The following is a 10,017-nucleotide window of genomic DNA, read 5'->3' on the forward strand; positions in this document are numbered from 1 at the left end:
TCAGTCTAGGTAGTTCTTACGAATTTACAGTCTTCAGGATCTAACTTTGCAAGAGAGTGATGCTGGGAGGCACAGCATTGTGGCACCACTGTACAGATGCTCCTTGCTTTTTTGCATTGATCCTGTGCCTTTTGATGCCTTGGTACGCTTGCAGGAGTCAGAGAGCACACGTACCGGTAAACTGTAAGGAGTAGGCTTTCCTTTCCAGAAGAGCAACATCCTGGAGAAAAATGAGTTTTGTCTACACCACTACAGTAGTCTACTACAGTTCCATATACCATCTCACAGAGAATCATTCAGACAACGCCTGTACCGGCAGGACATCAATCATTACAAGCCTTAGACGGATACTATGTAATCGAATATTTGCATTTTAAAACAAAAGGGGGGGGAGAACATGCCCAGGAAATCTGACTCTGAAGTCAGTCCCACTTCGCTTAAGGATAGCATGACCCAGTTTATTAGTAGGATGTTATTTATAAGAAATTTGAGTTAAGCTTACTCTACTATGCTTACCCCACTTTGTACAGGAATTTCAGGTATCTTCAAGAAGTGGGCGATAACGCTATTCTTGGTTTAGTAACTGCCACTTAACAGGGATACTGCAGATGAAGTGTCATCTGTTTTTATAAAAGCTAGATAACATCTTCTGGTTCACACGTTCAATTTGCATTTTACAACAGCACTTCTAGAACAAGTGAACAAAAGCCACAAACGAGGACAGCCAAAAACTAAGAACTTCCAGAATTTTCAAGGATGTCAGGTCTTTACAAAGTTGGTACCTTTAGATCACTTCAAAGACACAACTTACAGAACATAGCCTCTCAGGCACATTCAGAGTCAGTTAATCTGTGCACTGTTTGTCTGAGGGATGTGTGATCCACCTGCTTTGCGCCACAGCTCAGCCACCGAGGACGAGGGTAGCGACGCCTTGCCTGCAGCCCCGTGCTATGTGAAAAAGCGTTTAAGTAATTCAAGTGGTGGCCAGCTAGTTTTACTCCATCACAAACTGGGTGCTTAATAGAAGCGTCTAAAGCAGCCAAACACAAACTGTACCACAGACCAGCTCCAAGAGAAGCCCGCAGCCCGCTGAGGTGTGGCCTGCTGTAGAGAAACCCTTGAGAAAACTGTCTCATATAACAAGTTTACCTATCTTGTGCTAGTATTATGACAAGGTTTTCTCCTAGGAGCACTCTCGGCTAGTCTGGCTAGACCCTCCATCCTACTTGTGGGTAAGACAGTAAGATTTAAGGAACTTAAAATTCCAGTAAAGATTTTTTTTTTAAATGGCCTTTGTTTGGTGGTCCAGATTAAGCAGATCTGACTGTCCCCAGTTTGGTCTCTGAGCTACCCTGGGATCACACAGCAGCACATCAGTGTCAGCACGTATCATGAGCTCGGAAGTGAAGCATTTTTACCTCCTCCTGGCACTATAGGATGAGATCAGAAATACAATTCAAGCACTTTGAAAAACTCCCAATTTTATCATCCATTACAATGAGGGTCAAATTGTTACTGAAGGTCTCATTTTTCCATGCCATCTTGTTTTAAATACAATCTTGATGCTTTTAAAGACTTGTATTATTGCTGAGGTTTAGAAATCCTATAATAAGAATAACCTTTTTTATTTCAATGATTTTTCGGTATTGTATCCTTCTGGAACCTAATGTTTTTATATGGTAAGCACACACCTTCTGACATTTTGTTATAAATGTATTAAAAAAATAAAAATTTAAATATTTTCATTGGTTTCTTTGCCTGCAAGAAAACCACAATCTCAGACCTGATAAAAACAAGGTATTTTGAACAACAGGGAGGGTTTTTTGTCTTTTATTGGTGCTGAAAGGAATAACTGGTTGATGCAAACAAGATAATAAAATTTCAAGGCTCAAATGATTCTGTGCAGTCCACTTTTTCTGGTTTTGTGATGTGGAGTCTGACGTCACTAACAGAAATCTGACTCTAAGATGCAGTCTGGTGGGTGGGTCAAGTATGGCCTCAGTGTGCTACGCCCGTTCTAGTGAATCTGCAGAAAATAAAGGGTCAACGAAATGAGTGCTTTTAACTCACCCTCCACCTTGGCCTCTACTGCTCAGACATCCTCCTGCACAGACACACCCCACGCAGTTTTCAAGGTGTGCAACCTTCATGCAGGCATTCACGGTGCCTGCTGGAGGCGGCAAACCTGAACCCCGCAGCTCACACCAAGTCCACGCTTTAAGTACGAGGATATCCACTCCACATTGCATTCCGCTAGGATTTAACGTAAGACCACTTCACAAGAACAATTTCTTACTATGCAGTTGTACATCTTGATGTCTCAACAGTTACCTAGTCCCTGAACTAATGGAGAGCAGGTTTTATCTAGATACTGTCCAGTCAAAGTTAATTTAAAAACAAAACAAAAAACTCCCCATGTACATATGTCCTTAAGAAATCCAGTGATTTAGCAAAACAATGTCAAGGGAAAAGAACCCATTTTACTGGTTCAGTCTTTCTGAACAGTCCTCAAAGCCCTTTATAAAAGCCAGCAGGGAACCCCACCTCAAAGAGTTTACTTCTTCCACAAGCAGAAAGGAGGAGTATCAGTGGAATGCAAGTGATTAAGGAAGAGCACAGCGCACAAGTTTCTTGTCATTAGCTCAGGAAAGAACCACTCCATCTTGTGAGACAGGACGTTAGAGATGGGTCTCTGCACCCTTCTCCATTGCTGTACAGGTGATTTTTGTCTGCATTCTGATGCTACCACAGCATTATACTTCGACAGACTTCATTTTCCAGTGGCGGATTCCTAGTACGTGCCTCTCCCGCAATACCTAATCTATCTTTCCATTGTTGCAGTTTGTGCTATCGTGTGAGCAGCTCATGAGTGGGTTCCCCTCTATTAACTGCTATAGAACCATAAGGTAAAACACAATCATTTCTTGGACAGCTCGCGTCTTCCAGACGTTTAACTAAAAAGAACAAGTACAGAAAATTGTAACTGCTTCCTGCTCCCTCTGCCCCAGGAGTTGTAGTGTAGTTTATTATGAACTCGTGCCCACAGCTGCCTGTTGGTCAGCACTGCAACTGTGATGCCATCTGCCTCTGACTATCGCACAGACTCTCTTGGCAAAGCATCTATTAAAATACAGACCTCCCTATCCCACTGAAATTCCTGCTCAGAGTGCGGCAGAAACCATTATTCTTCTAGCCCTTTCCTCTGACGACTTAATACTTTGATGTACCAATTCTCCTTGTTGCAGCAAATTCAAGGTGGTCGTCTACATTTTCACGGCCTTTCAAAAGACATGCTCTTGCCCTCTACCATTGTTTTTGACTAAACCAGATTCCCCATCTACCACTCCTAAATCTGTATTTTCTTCCATACTTTCCCTGACATTTCGGGAAGGCTCCAAGCAGCCATTTGTGCAATCACTGAGCGGGGCTCACGAGGAAGACTGGCAGGAAAACAACAATCCTTCCCCTCATCTTTTAAGTAATGGCACATTTAACAACTGCTCCTTATGACCATTAAATGTGGCCAGGAAGAAATATGCATTAATCGCAGGTAAATTAGAAGAAAATGAGAGGAGAAAAAAATATCTGAGAAGAGCTACACATTGGGTCTGGGTACCCAAGAAGTTAATGGAATCTCCGTCAACATTTAATCTGGGCTGTATATTCATTCCCTTTCCTTCCTCCCCGACCCCCCAAAAAAAACCTTTTATAGGTCTGCCGACCATTTTGTACTATTGCAGATCATATGAGCTGCTGAGCCCTTTTATAGGTCTGCCGACCATTTCGTACTATTGCAGATCATATGAGCTGCTGAGGTTGTGCTCAGCCCTACACACGCCGCAGTGCACATGCTGATACCACTGCCTCTCACACTGATAGAGGCTTTTCCAACCTGTGAACCCAATTCACCCGCCTTCATCGTTTGTTATGTCCTCTCACCCTCCTCCTGTCTAACTCATAAGACTCTTTGGGGCAGAACACCATGTCACTGTCCTGTCTTTTATACAGCACCCAGCACTACATTGCCAAGGAAAACGGTTCTTAGGCACCAAGAACCATCCAAACAGTAACCAGAAATTGAAAGAAGAGATTAACTGTAGTAGAAAAATGCTACAGCCTTCCTGTGTGCTTTACAGGATGAGATAATTGAATATAATCCTATAAAATAAAGGGACATTTTCCCCATGTTCCTATTAACATACTAGTTTTCAGCTAGCTTTCCTGTCTGTAAATTGCACAATTTCTAGAAACCAGCACCTGCTTACTCTGTTCCTCTGAAGTGTCCATAAGCTGATGCTTCACCTTCCCTCACTTCCCGTGTGAGCATCTCGTACTCACCAACAGACCCCTGCACAGTCTGTACCACTGCTAAACCCTCTCTTTCCCTTTTGTAAGTAAAACCTTTGATACCTCCAAAGCTGAACCTGGCAGAACAACTCCAAACTGCTTCAAGTGCCACGATACAGTTGGTAAGCCAGATGTGTCAGAATATCCTTTATCTGTATAAACACTGCAACAAAAGCCTAAAGCTTCATAGATCGAGTAATTTTCACTGGTATAGTACATCTGTTACAACAGGGTTTTTTTCCAAAGCTCTGCTAAAGCTCCTCAAGTCATGGCAGCGCGTGTCCAAAGCAGCTGGACGCCTTAGAAGTTCCCCTCCTATTCGCAAATGTTTGACTCTTCCAAATCCCAGCAACAAGATGCGTCAGCCTGATGAGCTCAATAGAGACCTTAATGTGATTCTGAATGCCGTACTGTCATTAGTATACCAAATATTGATATCTCTGACCGCTTTCCACCCTGCTAAAATGGAATTTGCCTCACAGATACACACATTAAACACTGTGTTAGCTAGTAACTGATATAAATCCTTCTGCCTTAACGATGCAAAATGGAGGATGATGGCTAAGACAGTGCAGTGTTAGACCAGAGAAACAGAGCTGCCTGTAGAAAGGACAGTAACATGTTTGTAAAGCAGGGAGACACACACCTTACACATTTAACCTGCGAGCTGTGAGTCCACAAATGCCTAGCAGAATGACTCACACAGAGTTCAGGATGCAACTATGGTAAGAACTGCTCTATTACACAACAATACTTCTGTAATTTTAAGATTCTGGATGATGCAGTAAAAACAACTGAAGGGGGTTCCAATGCAGCCACAGCATCGCATGCTACAGCGTCTGCACAGGCAGCCTCCGAACACTTCCGTATTTGAAAGAAATGATGTGGGAGTTCAGAACCTGAAATCACCCAACGGGAGTATATTCTGAATGGATCCCACTGCAATGAAGGGAAAGAGACAAGCATGACGAGGGGAAGATGACATCTTTCTGCATCAAATGTAATTAGGTACCTTTGTTCTCATTAAAGAGGTTCATGAACTTCTAAATTAGCAGAAGACTGTCAGCTTGAACGCCCTGGCCCTACTACAGTTTGCGTAACATCCTCACTACCTTTTCAGATCTAACTAGGTATAATTGCTACCTTCTTTGTGTTCAGCTGCAACAGGTTCTTAAATACCTTTCAAATGCCAATCCAGAATTTCGAATACCCAGCAAAATCCAGCTAGATCTTCCTCTACAATTAAAAACTTCTCCTGAAGTCAACTGCCACACTGTCACCAGCTTCAGCAAAGCCAACATTCAATGTTTTCTATTGCTTAGTAAGGACCTTCAGGATACCAAGGAGTAAAAGGCAGTTGCAAGGTCTGCAAGACACCAATGGAAAAAAAATCCTAGGCCTAGCATGGTGCTTGACACCATGCTAAATATATTTCTAATGAAAGGCGTACCACACAAGACAAACTAATTCTCAGTACGCAGCCTGGTCCATTATCTCAGCCCCAAAATAAGGCTGTTATGAAACAGGTATTTAAACTCTATTTTCTGTTACTCCTTGGTTACAGAGAATTTCTCTTTTCCACATTTGCCGAGAAAGCTATTTATAGCCACAGCAAACTCAGACTTTTAACAAAACGTGTCTTGTATCCCACAATAAGCACATAAGAAGGACTTCACGCTACTTCATTATTAGATTGGTGTTCTTGGAACTCTGTGGCATATATGAGCTAACGGTGCTTACTCTGGTGAGATCCCTCTTACCCACAGCTGACCTCGAGCGTCCTTCCACCTCACTGCAAAAACCTCGGCCTCACCATTCTGCAGCTTTGTGTTCAATGTTAGAGCAAATTAGAAGCTGTAAATGCAGCATTTATTATACACTGACAGAAAGAAAACGCCGAGTCTGGTTAAATGCTGGGCTGTGGCTCCACACCCAGTATAAGAGGTCCTTGTCCAGGCCTGGATTCCCAGGGGCTGACAATCAGAAGGAGGTTTACTGACCACAAGACCAGACAAGTTCAAAACCAGCTTCCAAATGACCACAATGGAATGCAAACAAACAAACATTCCTCTCTGAAACCCCACTGCTTTTAAAACAGAGTTCAATGTATTTTTAAAAAGAGATTATATGCATGAGCCCTACTACGGGAAGGACTATACGGAGCAACCCAGAAGGTCCCACTCAGTCCTGTGTTTGGTTTGAGGACAGGAGGAAAGGACAGAATTTCTTCTGCTTCTGGGTAATGATTATTTACAAGTGCAAGCATAATTATCTGTTTGGGACCTTCAGTTTATTCTTTTAAAAATAATTTATATTTTTATTCACGTTTTAAACATGGACAGAACTGGCACTTATCAGCAGAAACTCTTCAAGTATGAATAGCTCCTTGTCAAGGCTCGCAGTAAGATAACTGTACTTAAAGCATGGGGGGGGGCAGAGGAGAATGGAAAAAAAAGGAATGGAAGGAGGAGATACTCGATCTGCAGACATACTATGAAGATACCAAAGCATCTAAAAAGGAAAAAAAACCCACAGCAACAAAAAAAGTTAACAACATTAAGAAAGATTAAATGGCCCTTAGTTACTTGGGAAACATTCCACAGTATGTACATTGCTGACTAGTTTTGCTGCTGACAAGCATGACTACACTTTGCCTTTAGTTTTAGAGATGCTTTTTTATTAAATCTTATTTTAAATACAATTATTTGATTAGCTGTTGCCCAGCCAACCCAGGGAATGCAAATACAGACTGTCTCAAAAAGAGAGTCATAGCTCTCAGCTTTTAAGGGGAGGTAAACAATGGAGCAGTGTATGTAGTTCCCAGCTAAAGGCAGACACACAAGGGGAATATTCTCCCCGTAAGCAAAGGGATACAGGCAGCAGCATCCAAGAAAGCAGCAGGAAGCTGGCAGTGGATATAAGGCATTGCATCGATCTGATCAGATGATCTCCTGTGAGAAAATACCTTTATTTATTCAGGCAGACTACATGGCTTAGCTGACTGGCACCGTGAAAAATAAAAAAATGGCAGCATTCTAAATGGGGACATCCTCTGCCATCGAGGGAAGTTTCAAAGAATGAGAACAGGCTAAACAGCACCTAAAAGGGCACATCCTTATCGCAAAATGCCTGTTGATACAAGGAACGTGCTGCCAACCACATCTGTACATTAGCATATCTACAACAGATAATTAGAGGAGTTCAACTCTCCATAATGCAACCCCGACACTAACCTGGTTTAGGAAGAACTGTTTAGATGATCTGAAGTGCGGGTGCCCCTTTTGGAAGGGAAATGTTACTTATACCTCTACCCTGCTGTTTCATTCATATAATCCATAAACATCAAATACAAACCATAGCCTGGCAGTGCAGGCATTGCACACGAATACAGTAAGAGACTGGCCTTGAAGAGCTTCCTGTCCGTGACAAGCACAAAAGAAAACACACAGAAATTAAATGTTTTGTCAGTATACACTCATGAAACCTGTGGAGCGGAGTGCCTTGCTACAACAGACATAAAGCCTATTTTGTACTGAAATACGAAGACACAGTCTTTCCTATATTTTTCTCTGCCTTCTTCCCTTTTTGTAGACTTTTTTGAGGTATATTGCAGGGTACGTGCCAAGATAATACAAGACAGGGTGAAAACACAGCATTTAACACGGAATTTGACTTTATTCTGCTGTGCAACACAAAGGGAATTGCTAGTTTTTGTTGAACTCTGGTCAGTATTATGCAAAAAGAGAAGGGAGGGGTAGGAAAATTAAAAAAAAAAAATTAATGCATGAAGGAGCAATTTTTTTATTTAATGCAACTTCCCTAACCGTTTCATACAAAACAGAAACATATACTAAGCCATCATAATGCAATATACTAGTACAGTTTTCAACACAAGACCATAACATATTAACATGCTGTCTCCACCAAGAACTTCATCCTTTGGCATTGCTATGCCTAGAGACTCAGGATTAGTGCTCTCTAATGACACACAGGCTGCACGAGATAACTTTGTTGTAATTTTACCACACTTTCCCCATGCCTCATCAGTGCCTTCAGATAAAGTTTTCGTTTTATGCTTCAGTTCCAGAAGCATAAGCTTTAAATGAAACATTTTTGCTGGTAGAAACACCTTTTGCCAAAGAGAAGCGCAAGTGCCTGCCTAATTCTGAGAGACTTCCTGGCTTGCTTTTCTGTTAGCCTCTGAAACATCTGCTTTGCTCTCAGGATACTCTGCCTGGTCAACAGGGCACGAGGTTGGAGGAATGAAAGAGATGGCCATTGATTTTAAGCAATGCCAAAGCTTAACAAGGAGCAATGCCAACTGGGTTGCTTAAGGGACCATCACTTAAACTCTCTGAACAGACGGAAACTGCTAGATTTGGAGTCCAAAAACCATTTTAATCACTCAAATGAGAACACACTACTGGAGACACATAGGAACAGAGATAGCTCTGTATGGAGGCAGCTGAGGCTAATCTATGTCACTTAACACAGGAGGTATGATAAAGCTGCTTTTAAAATGGGGGGGGGAATGTTTTAAAACAAACCAGGGATGACTAGACTTTAACATAAAGAACCCTCCCCTGAGTTTTCAGTGTTGCATGTATAGATTACAACAGAATTAACAGTAAATTTAACCCAAAACTGGGCTCTGCAACTAATATTTTCCTTTTATCCCCCACTGCCCTCTCCCTTCTTCCCCCTAGGGCAAGGAAAGCTAATAAATGCTAGCCATAACACAGAAAAGTATCTTAAAGGGGGGCAGAACCCAGAAAAAACCCTTACATACTGTTTGCCTTTTTGTCAGTCAGCATGGCTTGAAAAATAGCTGTTTAGACTTATTTTATTATTTATAAAGGCGTATCTAGAAGAAAAAATAAAGTTCTACAGCAAATTAGACCTAAAACCAACTAAATTTCAGTGATGCTAGAACAAACAAAAAGAATTTAACCCTTTTGTTTTATACCTCTACAGGAAGAGGCTAAGTGTGTTCAAAACATTTTTTCCTCTTCATAAGCTTTCCACTAAAAGGCCATAGGACAGAGGTTCCACTCACAGGAAACAGACTATGAGAAGTATTATGGAGAACTCTTAAACAACATCAGCTGAAGTGATAAGAGACCCTAAATGCTACTGATGTTTTAAAACACCAGGGGCATGAATATTCAATACTAAAGCCACTGTCTCGGTCCTTAGCTTACTCACTACTTGGTGCAACGTCCCAGCATGCCAAGATACACACGTGGCAAAATAGCAGGCAAAATTATATGGTACAAATAGTCTTTTCATACCATTTCATTGCCTGTGTGTGTGCTCGGCTTCCTCAGTCTGAAAGTCACACGGACATACTCAACATGTGAGCTTTTGTTTCTTAAGTCCCACTATTACTTCTAAAACAGCAGGCCTCTAAGCCAGCCAAAGTTTGCTCCCTCGTGCAAACCTGTGGACTGGAAGCAGGTGCTGACACGACTTATTTTATGTAGAAAACAATCAGGCTCACTGGGACGCGCAGACCCGCCAGGGCTGCAGGGCCGGCGGGTGCAGCAAGGGTAGGCAACCCCCCGGGGGGCGGCGGAACGGCCCTCCGCGCCGAGACGGTTGAGGGCCCCCCCCGCGCGCCCCACGACGGCAGCCCGCGCTGCCCTGACTGGAAGCCGCTCGAGAGCTTGA

The sequence above is a fragment of the Aptenodytes forsteri genome, unplaced genomic scaffold (assembly GCF_000699145.1).
Source record: "Aptenodytes forsteri isolate BGI_AS27 unplaced genomic scaffold, ASM69914v1 Scaffold33, whole genome shotgun sequence".
In the NCBI taxonomy this organism is placed as follows: domain Eukaryota; kingdom Metazoa; phylum Chordata; class Aves; order Sphenisciformes; family Spheniscidae; genus Aptenodytes; species Aptenodytes forsteri.